Source organism: Amphiura filiformis, chromosome 10 (assembly GCF_039555335.1).
Source record: "Amphiura filiformis chromosome 10, Afil_fr2py, whole genome shotgun sequence".
Lineage (NCBI taxonomy): Eukaryota > Metazoa > Echinodermata > Ophiuroidea > Amphilepidida > Amphiuridae > Amphiura > Amphiura filiformis.
The window spans coordinates 10611346-10631081 of NC_092637.1; the positions used below are offsets into that span (position 1 = coordinate 10611346).

Consider the following 19736-nt stretch of genomic DNA (forward strand, 5'->3'; position numbering starts at 1 on the left):
CCAAGTTATTAATTGAGATTGAAAGCAAAGAATGGAAGCAGACCACCAATCAGGTATGATGTTGATAACATCCCGGTTCAGTATGCTGTTGAGGTAAAGAACAAGTTTGAGCAGTTAATGAAAGTGAACGAGGAGGAACAGACACCAAATGAACTGTGGGAGGACATAAAGGAAACGATATCAAGAAAAGGTGGGTGGAATATAGCACCAAACTGTTTGAGGCACAAGACCACCAAGTGTATACTCGCGGTGAAATTATGGAAGAGGAGCCGCCACCACTGCGATCAGAAGTAGAACAGGCAATGGATCAAATGAAGAATGCAAAGTCACCTGGCATTGATGAAATACCAGCAGAGCTATTGAAAGCGACAGGCAAGGAAGGTGTTGACATAATGTGGCGTTTATGCTGTCGCATATGGAAGGAGCAGGAATAGCCCAAAGACTGGTGCAGAGCTGTATTTGTTCCACTCCCCAAGAAGGGTATCTTAAAAGAGTGTTCCAACCATCGCACCATCAGCTTGATATGTCATAAAGGTTCTGCTAAAGTAGGGGGATGATATCTGAACCACTTTGTGAGATATTATTTCAAAACTTGCAGAAATAGTTGTATTGGCATTGTGTTAGTGGGAAAATGCCTTTTGTTTCATCCGATTCAGTTATTTTACCCCCTGAACATGGGGTCTGAAATTCTGATTGAGTTTATTTCGGTATAGGACTATAAGGCCAATTACAACAAGTTAACCATATATTCTTTAAAAGTTATGTTTGTAACATAACTTATCATTGAATCTTTTACAAAATGGTATCAATGTATATCAGAGAGTATTTTCATTTTTTTGAAATAAAAAAAAGGCTCCAACACCCCCATTTAAGGTCACAATGACGTCATAATAAAGATGTCTTTTTGTGGGTTGCACCAACACGCATGGAAGGTGGTACTTAAATGCTTTTTGATTTTTCCCACCTTACACTTAATTTGGGCATCATGATTTGAGTGTACTGTATCTTGGATCTCATGCTTAGATCAAGTCTCTACTATGTCTCTAGCTTTAAAAATGTAACGATTAGAATTAGGATTTTATATCTTATAGGCTAATTGAAGCAAACAATTTTAAGTGCAATATTTCGAGACCATGCACCCAAACTGGGTGATATACTTTGACGACATTGGGCTACTATGAATCCCTACACTGATTTTCCTCATTTAGGAAGTGCTTAATAATACTGCTGTGGAAGGGCTTGTTTTAGAGAGCCAAGATATTTTGAACCGTCAAAAGGTAGCCGCATTTTAGCTAAACTATGATAAAGATATTAAAATTCAGAATGCAAGCAACCCCTACCATAAAATCATCTCTGAACCTTATATTATCAGTAACAAAGTTGTTCAATTTCTTTTTATAAATACTGTGCTGATTCTTGTTATTCATTAGTCTGAGAGCACTTAGACTTCTCCGTAGTCCACTTGCCCATTTTGCATACTCATGAGAAGTTTGAAATCTGTGCAAAATGAAGGTCCAATTGTGGCCATTTGATGTATCATTTTTACACTATAATCATTGCTTTAAACAAAAAAGGGTCAGCACACTATTTGCAAAATCTTTAATATTACATCGGTCCACTGACATTTTATAAGATTTTAGACTCACAATTACAAAGCATGCACGGATTGATGGTTGTAGTCAGCATTGAGTCCGTCTTAATACTGAATTTCGTGACAAAATGTGCCGGCACTAATTTTCACAGGTACAATCTTACATTTGCATTATCTGGACATCTGTAAGGAGTATGGGGCTCAAACTTGGTTACAATAAATCTCATGACCAGGGGAACATTTTGCGGGGTCAGGTCAAAGGTCATGCAGAGGCCAAATTTTAGAAACGCATTTCCTGGACATCTTTAAGGGGTACGGGGCTCAAACTTGGTGACAACAAACTTAATGATCAGGAGAACATGTTGGAACACTTTGCAGGGATCAGGTCAAAGGTTATCTGGGGTCAAATCTGTATAACTTCATTTTCTGGATATCTGCAAGGGGTATGGGGCTCAAACTCAGTGACAACAAATCTCATGACCAGGGAACATTTTGCAGGGGTCAGGTCAAAGGTCATGTAGAGGTCAAATTTTCTAAATGCATTTTCTGGACATCTGTTAGGGGTACGGGGCTCAAACTCCACAACAACAAACTTACTGACCTGGGGAACATTTTGGAACACTGTGCAAGGGTCATGTCAAAGGTCATCTGTGGTCAAATCGTAGAATTTCATTTTCTGGATATCTGTAAGAGGTACGGGGCTCAAACATGGTGACAACAAACCTCAAGACCAGGGGGGAACATTATGGAACATCATGCATAGGTCAGGTCAAAGGTCATCTGGGGTCAAATCTTAGAATTGAATTTTTTGGACATCTGTAACGAGTACGGGACTCAAAAACAAACAAACCCCATGACCAGGGGAGCATTTTTGGAACATTTTGTAGGGGTCAGATACCTCCACAACACCAACATGCCCCAGCTAGGTTTGTGGTCTATGACTACCATTTGCCACTAGTTCTTTCTTTCTTCCTCTGCCAACAAACTTCAAAATGCTTCTCCTCCTACATGTTACACCCTACAATTACGCCCGGCAATTACGTAACTTGCACATATGTTTTGGCTATGTCCAGTGCCCATAGTATCTAAACAGAATTGGGGTCAAAGGTCATTAAGGGGGCATTTCCGGTATAGGTGACCCCGGCCATCCGGGTACTTATTTTACATGACGCTACAATGCCTACACTTACGCTTTTCAACCCACAATAGACCGTGGAGCTGTGCGACTAGTTGAAGACTTGTAGTAGAGGCTGATTCGGTCTGTTTACATTTTGTTTTGACTCGAATCGAGCTAATTTCTGCATTTCGTCGACGGGTCCTTAAAGAACTTTAGCCAAATTACCCTCGATTAGAGAAAAGCGAGGGTAATTAATTTTGTTTCACTGGTTTCATTTTCTGATATTGGATTTCATAATTTGATCTTATATACCTCGACACCTGCTGATGTTTGACCTTTTGCATGTCAACACATTCCTGGTGCTCTGGAGGTCAGCTGGGCAGGGGAGTGAGTTTCAGGGCTGGAATTGCCAGAGGGCATATAGTATGGTGACCCAAGTGAAGTCCAGCTGGTTAGGATGTATGACAGATTGAACACTGTGTTTTTAAGACTAATTTTAATGCTCATGGCAATTGCCATGGCAACTGGCTGTCAAAGCTGAAAACATTTGAAGAAAGCATGGATTCAAAAGTTTTAAGGATATGTACATGAAATGTGGGCCGATTTTGGTAAAATAAAGGTTAAATACTTGGCGAAAATTGCATTTTATGTGAAGCTGAACACATGAACATGTAGAGGAGAGTCTTTATTTTTTCGTTGGCTGGAGGCCCCATGTCGAGAAGTTATAGAAATATTAGTATTTTGGCCGATTTGAAAAGGGACAAACCACAGAAAACTACAAATTTGACTTCTGAATCGGATTTGTTGTCAACGGAGGTCAACGGCTTGTGACGTCACTCCGGGGTCACCTATATAACCAAATACCTTCAAAATGCTTCTTCTGCCACATACTATATAGCACAATGATGTCATTTGCATTTATGCATCGGCTATACAACACGCCTATAACTTCCTTACAGAATTTGAGGTCAAAGGTCATTAAAGGGGTAAAATCTTTAAATTGCATTATCTGGACATCTTTAAGGGGTATGGACCTCAAACACGCTGACAACAAATCACATGACCAGTGGAACATTTTGCAGGGGTCAGGTCAAAGGTCATGCAGAGGTCAAATTTTAGAAATGCATTTCCTGGACATCTGTAAGGGGTACAGGGCTCAAATTTGGTGACAACAATCTTAATGATCAGGGGAACATTTTGGAACACTTTGCAGGGTTCAGGTCAAAGGTTATCTGGGGTCAAATCTTATAATGTCATTTTCTGGATATCTGTAAGGGGTATGGGGCTCAAACTCAGGGACAACAAATCTCATGACCAGGGGAACATTTTGCAGGGGTCAGGGCAAAGGTCATCTAGAAATGAATTTTCTGGACATCTGGAAGGGGTACGGGGCTCAAATTCGGTGACAACAAACTTGATGAACAGGGGAACATTTTTGGAACAGGTCAAAGGTCATCTGGGGTCAAATCTTAAAATTACATTTTCTGGACATCTGTAAGGAGTACGGGATTCAAACTCGGTGACAACAAACCTCATGACCAGGGGAACATTTTGGGAAGGGGGGGGGGGGTCAGATGCCTCAACAACACCCAACACGCCCCAGCTAGGTTTGTGGTCTATGACCACCATTTGCCACTTTCTGTTTTGTAAATTTAAACTACAGTATGTCAATGTAACTTGGTTTGTGAAACTGCTTGTGTATTTTTGTCATTAATTTTTTTCATTACTTTTAATTTCCAAATGTTTGCCTATCGGTCGATCTACTGTAATTCTGTATCAACTTATTACGTACTGACATGAAATATGCATTTTGACAAAACATGAAAGGATTTGATATTGTGTCTTAGATCTAAAACATGAGGGATGGCCCCCTGCCCCCGGGATTTATGTCACCCTATCTCCCGGGATTTATGCCCTTTTTTGCAGTTATCATCTCGGTATATAGCCTAGGCCATTTGAGGGAAGAATAGGGGAAGAATATTAAATTTTATTTAAAATTTGGTGAATTTGATTCGCTATAAACAGCAGCCGTAGCGATAGATTAAAGATAATCATCATGTACTTAAAATTCAGCAAATTTACAATAATATAAACACGTCATATTGCCACGATTCTGATATACACAATAACATTATTGCAAAACTCTTTGTACACAGCTGGTCCGAATGACGTTTTCTACACGGTAAATTGTAAGGATCTTCCTTTGATTACCAAATTTATCCATAAAATAGACATTATTTATGTGAATCATATTTCATACTGTGATGTACCCTGTATAATCCTATGTCATGTCGGCTGGAAAACCCCTATGATGGCAATAACAACATCATTAATCAAGACTATTATGTCACCATGTGATGTACCCTGTATAATCCTATGTCATGAAATAGGGGAAGTTACCTTTCTAATCATGCAATGGTTTGTTTATTATGAATTTTCGGCTGGAAATCCCCTATGATGGCAATAACAACATCATTAATCAAGACTATTATGTCACCATGTGATGTACCCTGTATAATCCTATGTCATGAAATAGGGGAAGTTACCTTTCTAATAACAGACAATTGCCATTATTGTTCATTATTACAACATACTGATATCAGGGGATTTTCCCTTTTTATTTCTACACGTAACAGCTGTTTGAAAGGATCTTTTATTTAACATTAATGGTCAAAATCTGTTGCGTGTTATTGTCAAAAAGCACGCACGTAGATATTGAGTCAGATCTTTTTAACAAACTGTAACAGTTTATCACATTATCATTGCTGTATAGCATTAAAAATTAAATCAAAAAATTGACTTTAAAAAGTTGCAAAACTCGCCAGAAATATGTCAGATTTATAATAAGTGGCTAGAAAACCATAGAATAAATAACTAAAAAAATCACAATTCTCATGTACTGTATACTGACTTCTTACCAGTTTAATTTTAAATTAAAAGACATAAAGAAAGCTGTATAAAACATTATATAATTATTTTAGCATAATCATAATTATCAACTAATTTGTAGTATTAAAAAACGACAATGATAACCGTCAGTCTAGATATTTTTCCAGCCATGGCTTAATTCCGAATTGTCACCTAATTTGGGTGTACTTTGTCTTGGGTCCAATCTCTATCATGGAAAGTTTGCTATATCTTTCTAAATATAATGATTGTTTGTTCTAGATTTGTGTTTTAGCGTTTCATATTTGAAAGAACTAATGTTTAATTGCAACATTTCTTAACTACAAACCCAAAGTGGGTGCTATGATGTACAAGATTGGGCTACGAGTATGCATTTTACCAAGTTAGCAATAGGTATTTCCTTCATGTTGCCAATGCATGACTTTTTTATTATACTCAAAAACGGATTTTATTATACATGTACTAGAAAGTTGTTTACGTGCATATAGGCTCCTTCACAGTCAGTTTGTGTTGTGTATGTTTACAACTGAGCCACATATAGACTGGGTTGCCGGGACTACCAGACAAAGAATCTGTTTTTTGACTATAATTTGGCCTCCTATCAGTTTTACTGATAAGATGGCTAATTGAAAATAAACACTTATTTTGTAAACAGATAATGCTCTGTGGTTATTTATGGATGGAAATTTAGGAAATTGCTATTAATGAAATAATTAATATATTATACATACATTTTGCTTTGTTAACGATTAAAATCCGTTCAAAAATAAGGTTTTTAGAACATTTTGAACAATTTTGCTCTATGAAAAAGGATACTGCACCCCTGATCTGACTACTGATAAGCTGTCAACAAGCATTGACAAGTAAAGTGTGACCACTAATTAAACAATAATAATGAGCATTATCTGACCATTCCCTGATCTGACCAGAGCTGGGTATAAATAGTGCACTACTACCAACACTAATTCCCGGCACTAATTGATGTTAGGAGTGACACTAGTCGTCGAGGGGGGAGGGGATACCAGTAATTGGGGTAGATAGTGGCTTTGGTTTTATACATTTTTGGTACGTGTAGAGCAACCGGGAATCCCTGGGATTGAGTAATCAGTCTTTTGATTAGGCCAATGAAAGTCGATTTTGAGTTTCCCGTCACCGCCCTCACTTCATTTTCTGACCCTCACTTGAATTCATTATTGTGACTATTTTTAATATACTTTTGAATCTCATTAGGGCTAAACATCCATCTTCAAGTGAATGAGTGGCAAATAACAACACATTTTACATTCGTGTTAGTCATTTAACGAAAGGCAGAAAAATAATGAATAATGAAAAAGTTACCTCACTTGTTTTCAGAAATTATGTGACGGGAAACTCAAAATTGACTGTTAGTGGCCTTATGATGTGATTGTAACTACCAGTAAACTATACATTGCGAATAAATATATCTAAAATTAATTACCATGCTTCAATATCAAGGTTAACAGTTACTGATAGATAATTGGATTGTCATGAAATGTGGTTGATATGAAATCCCTTAATTAAGCAGCAAACATTCTTAAGGTTATCTGCCCGGGGTTATCTGAATATAGATTGTTGGATTGTTGTAAAACTCAGAGGATGTGATTTCAATTGAGCCGTTTGTTACAAGTATGAATTAAACGTAGACCAATTTAGCACACATTTCCCAATTCAGCTTTCGACATGAAAATTGTGAGTATTTCCTAGTATGTCATTGGTGGTATTTACCAATAAATGCCAATATTTCGCACCCGGTTAGTTGTGCCGAACATTCAAATTTACTAGCTTTCCAAGTACTTGCAATGCAAAATTATGAAACATGATCTTCATCCATGGCGTTGTCTTTTTAAAGACATTTCTTGTTTACATTAATTAGTGTCTTCATAAATTTAACAAATTATAATTATCAGTGGCGTAGCCAGGATTTTTATATTGGGGGGGGGGGGGGCAAGTTTTTGACACAAGCCGACAAGTAATATTGACAATTCGAGCGTAGCGAGCGATGCTAGAGGAGCGAGCAACGGGTGGGGTCCAGGGGCCCGCCCTAGGGCCCCTGGTGGGGTCCAGGGGCAAAGCCCCTGGTAGGGGTCCAGGGGGCGAAGCCCCCGGAAGCTCTGAGGTTTTAGCGTTGTGGAGGGCCATTTTTCATGCATGTTTTTACCTTTATATATAGTATTTTGTTCCTTTAAAATTAAGTGAAAATCACTAGAGAAGGTAAGGAAATAATGTTTTAAGGGCAGAGTAATGGGAGAGAATATGGACCTTTTCGAGCTTCATTATTTCTGAATTGTATGTCCAAAGTATATAAAACTATACATTTTTGGAAAGGAAATGAGTCAAAAATCACAAAAATTCACCTTTTTACCCCATTTTTTGTGTGACAACTTAGAAAAAAATCCGTTCGGAGAAAAAAAAGAATCAGTTAGCTTTTCGTGAAGAAGAGACATGAACTTAGGGAAGGTTTTTTTATTTTTTTGAAATTCGTCTCTTTTTTCGAAATATTGAAAAAAACATGTGAAAAAAGCAATTTTGTCACTCTATTAAGCTAAAAATTGCACATAATGGTGTATATTTTTGTTTAAAACAAATATTTAGAAAAAATGAGAAAACCTTCCCTAGGCTTTGATGTACTCTAAACGATAGTGCAAAAAGTTTACCTTTTGCTTGCATATTTTTCGAGTTATCTTGTCACAAAAATCGTGCAATATTGTCAAAAGTGAACTCTGAGAAATCGACGTTTTAGTAAAAAAAATGTCAAAATTATGCACAAAACGTCCTTATATTTTAAAACGGTACGAAAATATGCATCTTTTTGCACCAATAAATCTATAATGTCTGCTTTCAGTGCGCCAAAATTCAAAATAATTAAAAAATCCAAGTGGCATTTTGACTGCAAATTGTTGTTTTGTTTACACCACATTTGCTGGCGTGAACAACATACCGAATGCGCCTTGACTGCGTTGGACATACGCGCAGAGTTGCGTCGCGTCACGCGCCGCGAATCGCGCGCGTAATCACAATATTTCGCATTCGCGCATTTCTGACTCATTATTTCCCGCCAATTTACTAAGCTGTCTTGAGCCATGTGACTTTTTAGAGTTGAAAAGAGTGAAACAAATCAAGTAAAAATACGAGTAAATATTAGCAAGTTGTATTTTATCAGTTTCAAGTGAAAGAATACATGTTAGTGTTGATAAATATCAAGAAATCTCAAATTCGGGCGTGAACGAATGTGTCTTCCATTACTCTGGCCTTAACATGTTTTAAAGAGAACGGTTGCTATTTAATATAGTGTTTGGAAGTTTGAAATAATTTACGTAGGTTACACAGTGCACCGATGTACCTAAATACCATACAAATAAGTAATGTTGAATCAAATTTTCACATTACTGACACTTTTAGTCGGACCCAAGTTCACATGACCGACGATGCAGATGCATGATTTGCAGACCGGCCCTCCGGGCCGGCACTTAGTAGACCACTCAAAATGAACCGACGGTCCCGTATGAACCGACGGAATGGCATATTGGGGGGGGGGGGATTGCCTTGCCCCCTCTAGCTACGCCACTGATAATTATAATGTAATTTCAATTTTTCTCACTGCCATATTTGATTGCTGAGAAAACTCGGTTTTAGAGAAAAACTTTATACGTCTTTTATATACGTTTCTTTGTCTAACCTCAAGTTAAACTGCGCAGCAGCGCATACTTAGTGGGAAAGATACATATCTATATATCTACAGGTCAGTGGTGCGGCAATCGTATTTTGCTATACTTAACCTGATTGGATTCGCCCTACACAGTGTAATTTACCCATTACCAACTTCAAAGTAATGCGCTATATTGCCTTAGCCCCAACGCTGCAGCACCCACATTTATCCAACAGTCAAATATGTTGAAAAATCACTCATGAACTTTCATGTTCATTTATTTTTCAGGTTCAAATTATTGTTAAATAATTTAACAAAGTCAACAAAGTCAATGTTTAATCTCAAATACGTTATGGTGTTAATATAAGCATTTGAAAATTATTATTCAAATGCTTATATTTACACCCATAACGTATTTGAGATTAAACATTGACTTTGTTGTATATTTTTACACCCTGCTACGATTGGTACACTCAGTCAGCAGTTCTGGTGTTTATGCATGCAGGTCGTTATCAACAGAATCCATGCGTGCATAGCTGACCCCCGTTCACACACACACCCCCACCCACAGCGCGGCCATGCGAAAGATGGATATTTAATGTCACAAAAAGCAAGAGAACCGCCAAATTTGCAACGGTCCCGCCTCACAAGCTTCAGCGCATTCAACGCTACGATAATACACAATGTTGAGATAGACAGTGACATTCATACACACACAAAATAAATATTTGCAATTAAAAACTCGTGTTTTTGAACGATTCTGAATTTTATCAATGAAAATGCAGCGATGACGTCATTGGGTTAACGATTTTCCAACTGCTGATTGGTTGATTGCGTCACTGTCAGTGATCTGTGCATGCACGGTACGGAATGATTTTTCGTATGGGTAAAATACACTGTACTATTATCATGTCAATTTATTGACAAGAAGATATAGGGATGATGACGTGACAAAAAGGCTTTTAATCTGTTTAGATTTAGAAACAGATGGTCCCGCAGATAGTACAAAATAACAATAGAACGCTAATTTACTTGTATGACATGAACAAATGTACAAAACAAAAACAAATAGTAAGGCTGAAATGTAACAAGATATGATATGAGCCTAGGATTGGTATTATGGCACATTGTATTTACGTTTTGTTGAGTATCTCATACAAAATCACCACCATACTGTGAAATTTCAATAACGCGTGTTTCCTCGTTTCTACGTTTACGCTGATATACGAATTTAAGCATTGTTTCCATGGTTACCATCGATTTGTAGGAACTACGAGCATTTTTAGTAGCAGTTGCTAGCTACTCAAATCGATGGTTATGAGTTGCAGGCGAGTGTGCTTCGTGGTGCTGTGCGTCTCGGCAGTGGTAGTATTTGCAATAGTCATTAATGGAATAAAGATTAATCGTAGCCATGTGTCTATACTCACTTGGGATGCAAATAGGTAAGGAAACACTATGTTTTCTGTCAATTAGAGCGTCGTTTTAAGTGTAGTTGATACGTTTACATTACATTTTTGTCAAAGTTATATCATTGACATAGAGTATAAATAGAAGTGGCCCCAGTATGGATCCTTGTGGAACACCGCATATAATATCGTGTGATTCTGATTCATAAGAATTATAATAAACGTATTGTTTTCTGATACTTAGATAATTTCTGAACCATTCTAACACAATACCACGAAAGCCACAGTGTTCTAGTTTATGTAAGAGTATGTTATGATCGATTGTATCAAAGGCTTTTGATAAGTCCAGAAATTTTCAACTGCTGCAGTAACTTTGTCTACCATTTGCTCTATAGCCATAAAGGTGGAATGTTTTGACCGAAAGCCAAATTGTTTGGGGTTAAGGATTCGCTTATTGTTATTCTGTGACTTTCATGGAAATAGCTTGATTCGTGTTGGTGTGGACGAAAACTGCAGTTGTGTAATTTACAGCGCAAATGCATCACATCAGATGGATGCTTTTCATCATCGCCGTGCTGTGCAATATTAATTAGAGAAATCCTACATTCTTTTTATAGAAAATACACAAAATTTGGCACAGATGTAGAGCTTACAACGCTGGATAATTCTTGATATGGGATTAAGTGAAACATGTCAATATGATTGCAGATGTTTAGGTTGTAAAGCATACTTTTTACCACAATTGTTACCCAAAATGTCATTATTACAGAGGGTATAACTTCCTCACGGAACCTTTGCAGCAAATGTTAATCTTCTCCGTTGCGTAGCGGTGGGTTTGCCAATATACTGTGGACATAAATACATTCTACGACACTAAGGACGAACCTTCTCTATATTTTATGATAAATACATCCCTGTCGGAATTTCAAATGATGAAACTCACACACCGCAATGATTATCTGCAAAACTGCCGCCAATGAAAGAATAGTATAAGGTCACTCAAGCGTAACAAATCCTTTATTCCATACAAGGATTGCTCCGTAACATCATAAATAATCGATAGATTACTCGATGACAAATATTCCATGTGCCAACCAAGAAAACAACCTGAGCAGGCTGATTGAAAAGATCCGCAATATGCGATGGCGTGCCCTCTTCTTCTTACACCCGGAATACGTGAAAAGAACACATATGGATTCAACTCCACCAACACACCACCTGTCATCGATGAAATCCGTGTCTTCGAAAACGGAATGACGGATTTAATCCTGAACATCGAATTCCAGAGACGCCCAACGATTTCCAGCAGCAGTTAAAAAAAGGACATAAAACTAGTGATCAATGAAGAACCGAACCTGATCATAAAAGCTGATAAAACCACTAACTTCTACAAGATTGCACCAGAAAACTACAATGAACTAGTTAAAAAGAACCTACAGAAATCTTACAAGAAATGCACATCTGAATAAGTCAACATGATCAACGACGAAGCCAAAGAAATTGCAGAAGACCTAGAACTTGACGACCGGATCGACACAATTGCTCAACGCGAAGCATTCATCACTCTAAAAGACCACAAGCCCAACTTCGAGAACACATCCACGTGCCGACTCATCAATCCTTGTAAATCTGAACTAGGACGAATAAGCAAAACCATCACAGCGCGAATTGTCAAAGACAACGTACTCTACCAAATTTAACTTATGGAGAAATACGGCATCCGTACTACAATGGTTTAATGACATGCGAGACAAGCAACAAGGTACGTTCATATGTTTCGATATAATAGAATTCTACCCATCAATAAAGGAAGACCTGTTGAACGACGCACTAGACTTTGCGTCCAAGTTCACAACAATTTCCCCTTGAGAGAAGAACTATAATTCACGCCAAACAAACCCTGCTTTTCAACCACAATGAACCATGGGTTAAGAATAACAACTCCAGCTTATTCGACGTAACTATGGGTTCATACGACGCGTCGTCGCGACGCCGTCGCGACGGCGCCGAATGCTGTGAACTGGTCGTCGTTTTTCTATTATCCCAACTCAAGAATCTTACCGGCAATAAAATCGGCCTGTATAGAGACGGCGGATTAGCCATATTCCACGAACCACCAAACGTTATTGAACGCATTAAAAAATCCATATGCGAGGTATTTAAGATCAACGGACTCAAGCGCGCTTCAGACTCCGTATTGTACGTACAATATTGTATGTACAATACTTTTCGTGACGTCAAAAAGTATTACACGTGCAATAAATAGTATGTACCGGGAAAATATATATTTTGCTACAATCATAGGTTGCTTAATTGATACGGAGTTGCCAAATTTCTAAGAGTTCTAAATTTAGTGAGTGCACGGAATGATGAACATCTTTTAATGTCTTCTTGTATTCAACCATGGTAGGTATCATAATACCTACCATGATTCAACTGTACTTGAATTATTATATAATCAATGGGCACCTTTTTAAAGTTAATAATACGTCGTATTAATACTAATATTAATAATATTAAAATTGTAATAATAATATAAATGGCACATTCAGATCTTATTTATTTATTTATAGATTTATCTATTTAGGCCTATTTATTTATTTATTTATTTATTTATTTATTTATTTATTTATTTATTTATTTATTTATTTATTTATTTATTTATTTATTTATTGATTGATAACTGATTGATTAATTGATTTAGAGATTCATTTATACTGATATTTAGTCATATATTGATTTAGAAAGTTGAAAAGTATTATTTGTAGGCCTTTGTATTTATTCTGGTTCTGATTTTATTGATACTGATATTTTTGTTAATTTTTTAAGTTTTGGCATAGCATTCGTTACATTATAACACGCTGTGTTATGAATTTGCAACACCTTTTTATATATTGATATCGTTGAGGCATGTTATGATAGGCCTACTTATGATCATCACAATACATCCATAAACGTGTTAATGCAGTAACCGTAGCGTTAGGGGCACGGAAGCCCCCCATTGATCTGAAATATTAGAAAATCCCATAGGAAAACTGCCGAAAACGGCTTGTGCCCCTCCCCCCTCATCAGAACCGGATGCAACGCCTTCTATACTTTTTCATTAATTAATTATAGGCGTATTAATAGTAATGTGAGCTAATGTGTTGAGTTTTTAAAAAGTAATATCCGCCTTTTTTTCTTTCTTTTTGAAATGACATACGGTAGGCCTACTTGTTACAAAAACAAATCAGCATGAAAAACATTTTTTCACAGGCAGATATTTGGCCTATTCAGTGTCATACAGCTACAAAATAGACGATCTTTTAAAATCATTTTTAAATGGCTATTTATTTTTCAACCTTATTGTTTGTATTTGTAATGTTCACACAATCTGAACATGTGCTTGTAGGACAACGATTTTGAATTAAACATGTTAATTGTGATATTTTAATTCTCCTAGAACACCACAGTTAACCGTCCAAAATTGTAAGTGGTTTTTTTTTTTAACCTCATTATTTCGCTAAAATCACTCGAAAACCGTCCTAAGAGTTGATGTTACTAATAAACATTTCATAATTTTGGGCAAAGGATAGCCAAATAGTTGACCGAAATCGTATATTTGCACCAATATTTGACTGAAATCGTATATTAACATTACCGCCCCTTCGTGGCTTTATTGCAAGCCAAAGTGTGAAACGAGATTACTTGAAATATATATTTCAGAGTTGAAAGAGTTTCAATCCTACGAATATATTTCTGAAATATGTCTCTCTGATTGGTTGATGGTCAAGAGGATTACGGCATCCTCAAAGCCTCTTGCTGTAATTCTCTAATCAATATCTATTATAGGACCGATCTTCTGAAATCCATACAACCGTGTCAAATGAAATAGTCTCGAATCATAATTTGTGCACGATACAACGTTGATACGTCAGATTTCGGAATTTTATTAAAAATAGGCATAAATCACATTGAACAGGTTGAATGCTGGCAAAAGTAGATAAAATAACTATGGGTCGAATTTGCATTAATCAGTGTCCTGGGGCCAGGATAACATTTAGGACTCCTTCGAATTCTAAAACAATACTTCGCCAAATGTCCTTGCTTTCATTTTCTCATTTAATTTGTTTTAATTTTAATTAATTTCTTTATCCACTGGCTCTCTGGTAAATCCGGTATTGCCAAATATTTCTTGTCCATTACCCGTGTTAATCTATTTATTTATTAAAATGAACCATCTATTAAATTCCTATAATACAATGTATAGGCCTAGTGTAATTGATAACAAATTTGTTTTTATTTTTGATTGGAATTTGGGTTCCATTACACGATTTCATAATAAGATATGTTTGGGCATGGCGGAATTAGTATATGATTAAAAATAGACATACTCTTAGGCCCCCTTTTTTAATGTTTGTAGGCCTACATTATTGATATCAATATTTATGTACAAAATGCAAAAGAATGTATATTTGATTGTTTTGTAAACATTAAATTTGATGTTTACTCATAATTATGTCTGGAAAGTCAGGGAAAAACTAAGGAGTATCGGTATTTAGTTTCCTGGGAAAGTGGATCAGATGAGCAGTGAGTAAAAACATTTGCCCTAAATCTTTATTTGATTTTTATTGTTTTATGAATTTATTAGGGCTACTGGTAAAGTGCAGAAAAACCTCCAAACGCACTCTAGGATTTTTCATCAGCAGCAGTAGAAATTTCTCTTGCATAGATTTTCTGGTGACCTCGCTTGGATTTAGCAAACAATGAACCGTCAGGGTTATAGCGCGTTATTTAATCTGATTCAACTCGTCGTGGCACGTATATTTATTGCACGTGTAATACTTTTTGACGTCACGAAAAGTATTGTACATACAATATTGTACGTACAATACGGAGTCTGAAGCTACCCTTAGGATAACACGCTTAAGGGGGTACTACACCCCTGTGGTAAATTTGTGACCATTTTGCATTTTTTCAAAAAATAATAACACACTGATAACAAAAGTTATGTATATTATTGGGGCAAGGAATCCGATTACTACACTGAAATTTCAGTGACTAAAGACAAGCGGTTCAGTTTATATGATAGAAAATGAGGTACGTTCTAGCGGTACCTCTTTTCTTATCATAAATAACCACTGTGTTATTAGTTTTTGAGAAAAATGCAAAAAATAGACAAAAATTTATCGAGGGGTGTAGTACCCCCTTAAGCGAACAAAAAGTTGTGAACTAAACTGGCCTCAAAAAGAAACTTATAATTTTTCACAAGGTCATATCTTAAAATCCTCTCCATAAATTTTAGCTTATTTAGGTGTTTGGAAATATTCGCACTTTTGTGTTTTAGGAAGGATATGTAAACGACAGATAACACCAAAAAATATGAAGAAATTATTTCCAAACCGTTTTAAGTCAACCATTATGTTTCTCATTTTCAAGAATGCAGGTTAACAATAAGCAGACTATTGTCTCATTTCGTGAACAAAGGCCCACATAGTATTGTTACCTTGCGTTTGCTTTATAATCGGTTACCCAATTGAAACTATAATACCAGTTCATTGCAATACCGCACAGGTAAAACAGAAACATATGTAGTGTGGATTTAACCAGAGAAGATCTGATTTAATTAGTTGAGCTGTTTTCAATGAGTGTTATCTTGGTTTAATAGCTTTTAATGGGGTTTAAGTCCTGCAAAGGTCGTGGTGAATTCTACTGTAGACATGACTGAATCATGATGCGTCATCCGCGAGATCCCTAAAGGCACCAACCACCGTCTTACAGACATTTCATCCAACGAAAACGAATTCAAGAAATCAACCGGCGTGTACCAAAAAGCCCTGGAAGACAGCCGGTACGAACACAAACTCGAGTATACACCGCCAGCAGATGAGCCAAGCAAAGCTAGGCGAAATTCTCGATCCAGAAAGACATCGAGAAATATGGTACAACCCGCCATTTGACTCAAACGTAAAAACCAACGTCGGACAACAATTTCCGAAAGGACACAAACTACAACAGATCTTCAAAAAGAATACCCATAAGATATCATATAGCTGCATGCCAAATGTGAAATCGACGATCGACGCTCATAACAGAAAGATACTCAACAAGCAGACACCCAAACCAGAAACCGAACCAAGCAGAGTCAAACTGAACTGCCCACTGCAAGGTAAATGCAGAGCAACGAACATCGTATACCAAACAACAGTTAAAACGAACTCTAACGTAGAAACCTATGTAGGACATACTAATCTTGATTTCAAGAAAATATTTGATTTGGAAACCATAAGCAATCGTTCAAAACGAACAATACAGAAATCAAACTGAATTATCAAAACACGTATACATGGACTCTAAAAGACTGTAAAACCGACTATACCATTAGTACGCCCAATCGTACTCCAACATAACATCACCAAGAAATGTAATTTATGTATCACGGAGAGATTTTTCATTATCTGTAAACCGAACCTTGCCACTCTCAACAAGAGATCCGAAATCACCAGCGCATGCCGCCAAGCATCTAAATTCAAGCTCAATAAACACACTACCAGCGCAACATAAATTTTCTTTGCTTCCCGCCGCACTGTATCCCCGCGCGATTTCACTTCCGCCGCCGCGTCACCCGCTCGCGTTACCGCCACACCGCTTGCGCGACCATCCACGAACGCAACTCCCCGCGCAAACCACGTTCTCTTGGTCCACATTTCCACATTACAATTATTATTTTAGCGTCATTCCCTGATGAGAGGTAGATCCGCCTAGTGCGCCTACTTCGAAACAAATTTGTCGGAATGAATATGTATAAATAATCTTATCAAAGCTACATTAATTGCTCATTTTATACAAGTTGAGCACTCTATTGAGAACCACCTTCAAAATTGGATATATAATATATAGTATACCCTAAATGCTTTTCCTTATTTGCTTGAAAATTACCTTTGTACTTCCATATTTCGTTTAATCGCAGGAATGTTGAAAATGCCCATCAGGGTATACGAACCTTCTTGTCTCAGCAGCTACAAGACCAGCCACAGACACAAACGGTCTCACAAGCAGGTGGTTCCGCAGCTTCACAAGAGGTACGTTAGAGGATATGAGTTGTTTGGAAAAAATATCACAAGTGAATGTCACCAATGGCGACGAAGTATTTAATTTAGGGCGGGGTCGGGACGAGTATATCATATGAAAAAGTTTGCCACAATATGAGCAAAATAGTGGTACCATGAAGAATAAAATTTTTTACTGCACGTCTTTGAATTCGGCAAGCATGGGCAAACCCATTGCTCATTCGTTATGGCTGATAGATTTCAATTGTCTGAAATTCCCCTGCACATCGAAAAAACATTGGAGAGAGTGAAAAACGGGTATATTTCTTAAAAGGGGCATATCGTCAAAAGTTGTGAGCCGATTGAAATAATTGTTTTGGTTTATTCGCTCGAACTGGCTGCATACATGAATGGGAATTGAACTAGTCATAACGTTCTGTGTAAGGTTACATAATTCTTCCTTTCATGTATGCTGCCAGTTCGAGGCTCTCCCCGCACATAGTGCATAATGGCGGAACCGTGCAAGTAGCGAATTAAAGCTAACAATTAAAGGTTTCTTTACATACCAAAGAGGGCGCAATGACGGTTATGTTTTTGGGACACCTTGTAGGTAAAATGAATCGCATCTGCTCTCCGCCAGTCGTTTACCACGAAAACTACCCTCAAAATGCGATACTTTTTCACTTCAACTTGCTGCTATTTTAAAACACAAAGTCCATCCGGGTGTTAGATTGCATTTTTTTGAAATCTCATTTCATGCTGATTCTATACATATAATCTGAGCTCAAAAAGAAACTTATAATTTTTCACAACTTGTGAATCACAAGGTCCTGTCAATCAAAATGAGCCAAAATTACACCCAGGATTACTTCAATACTCTACTCACATGTCAGTAACCAAGCAGTTGTCCAACGGACACAACAGCAAAAAGCACTGACACAGAACAGCTTCCTGGACCACTTCCCCAGCCCAACATTTGGCACCCAGCACAAAAAATCTGTAAGTATGCATACACGATCCTGGCATAGATGATGAAACGGTGCTGCTTTTTTCTTTTCACACACTTTCTTCAAGAAACAGGTCTTGTTCCACACTATTCCACTTACTCTTTGGGAATTATCACATGTGGAAGGTTCTTGTACTCTTATTGGACTGTGAATGTGGTCCAGGAAGCTGTTCCATGTCAGTGCATTTTGCTGTTGTGTCAGTTGGATAACTGATTGGTTACTGACATGTGTTTAGAGTAGAGTATTGAAGAAAACATGTGTGTAATTTTGGTTCATTTTGATGGACAGAATTTTAAGATATGACCTTGTGAAAAATTATAAGTTTCTTTTTGAGCTCAGTATATTAATTGCTTTGTGATTATTAATTTTTAAATTTTCTGGAGAATTTTATTTTAAGAGTGGTGTAATTATGCTCCCGTACACGCAAATTGCCGCTAAAAGCACAAATTTGCCAAAATTTTCAGCCCAAAATGGCTCAATTCTTTTAAACCGCGTATTTCTGGCAACGTTAGATTGTTATTTTATCGTGTTTTGACTATAATAAATGCTTTTATATTGTGTTGTCTGTCCCTGAAGAAGAGCAGTTTATCTGCTCGAAACGTCGGTTGTTTGCACTTTTGTGAGCCTTGGAACTGGTAATTTTTGGCTATCGAACTATATGCCCCCCCTGCATATTGTCTAGTCTGTATTTTACTTGTTTCCCCACATCAAGTTGGTCCACCTTGCTCTTTTCTGTTGTTCATATTCAAGGTATCCTCTTGTATCATTTATTGATCCTTGATGTGTTTTGTGTCCTCGTCCGTTGGATTCACCATTACCCACTTTTTAAAAATAATAAATGAGCTTATGAAAGAACCAAATTGTTTTATATTACAAAAGTATCTTCTTGACCACTTTCTACAGCAACCCAACAGGAATACTCTCCCAACGGATAACATCATTTGGCTAACCTTGAACCATGGAAGTAGACTGAATCAATCTGCTTTAAGCGTCACCTCCAAAACACCTGTACA

General features: G+C 37.1%; 1 long non-coding RNA gene across 1 annotated transcript; it reads left to right on the forward strand.

Moving 5' to 3' along the window:
• Positions 1-10346: 10346 nt before the first annotated feature.
• Positions 10347-19735, forward strand: LOC140162486 (uncharacterized). Its single transcript, XR_011860303.1, has 3 exons — positions 10347-10724; positions 17638-17749; positions 19627-19735. It is a non-coding gene; the product is annotated as an uncharacterized lncRNA (long non-coding RNA).
• Position 19736: the final 1 nt, after the last annotated feature.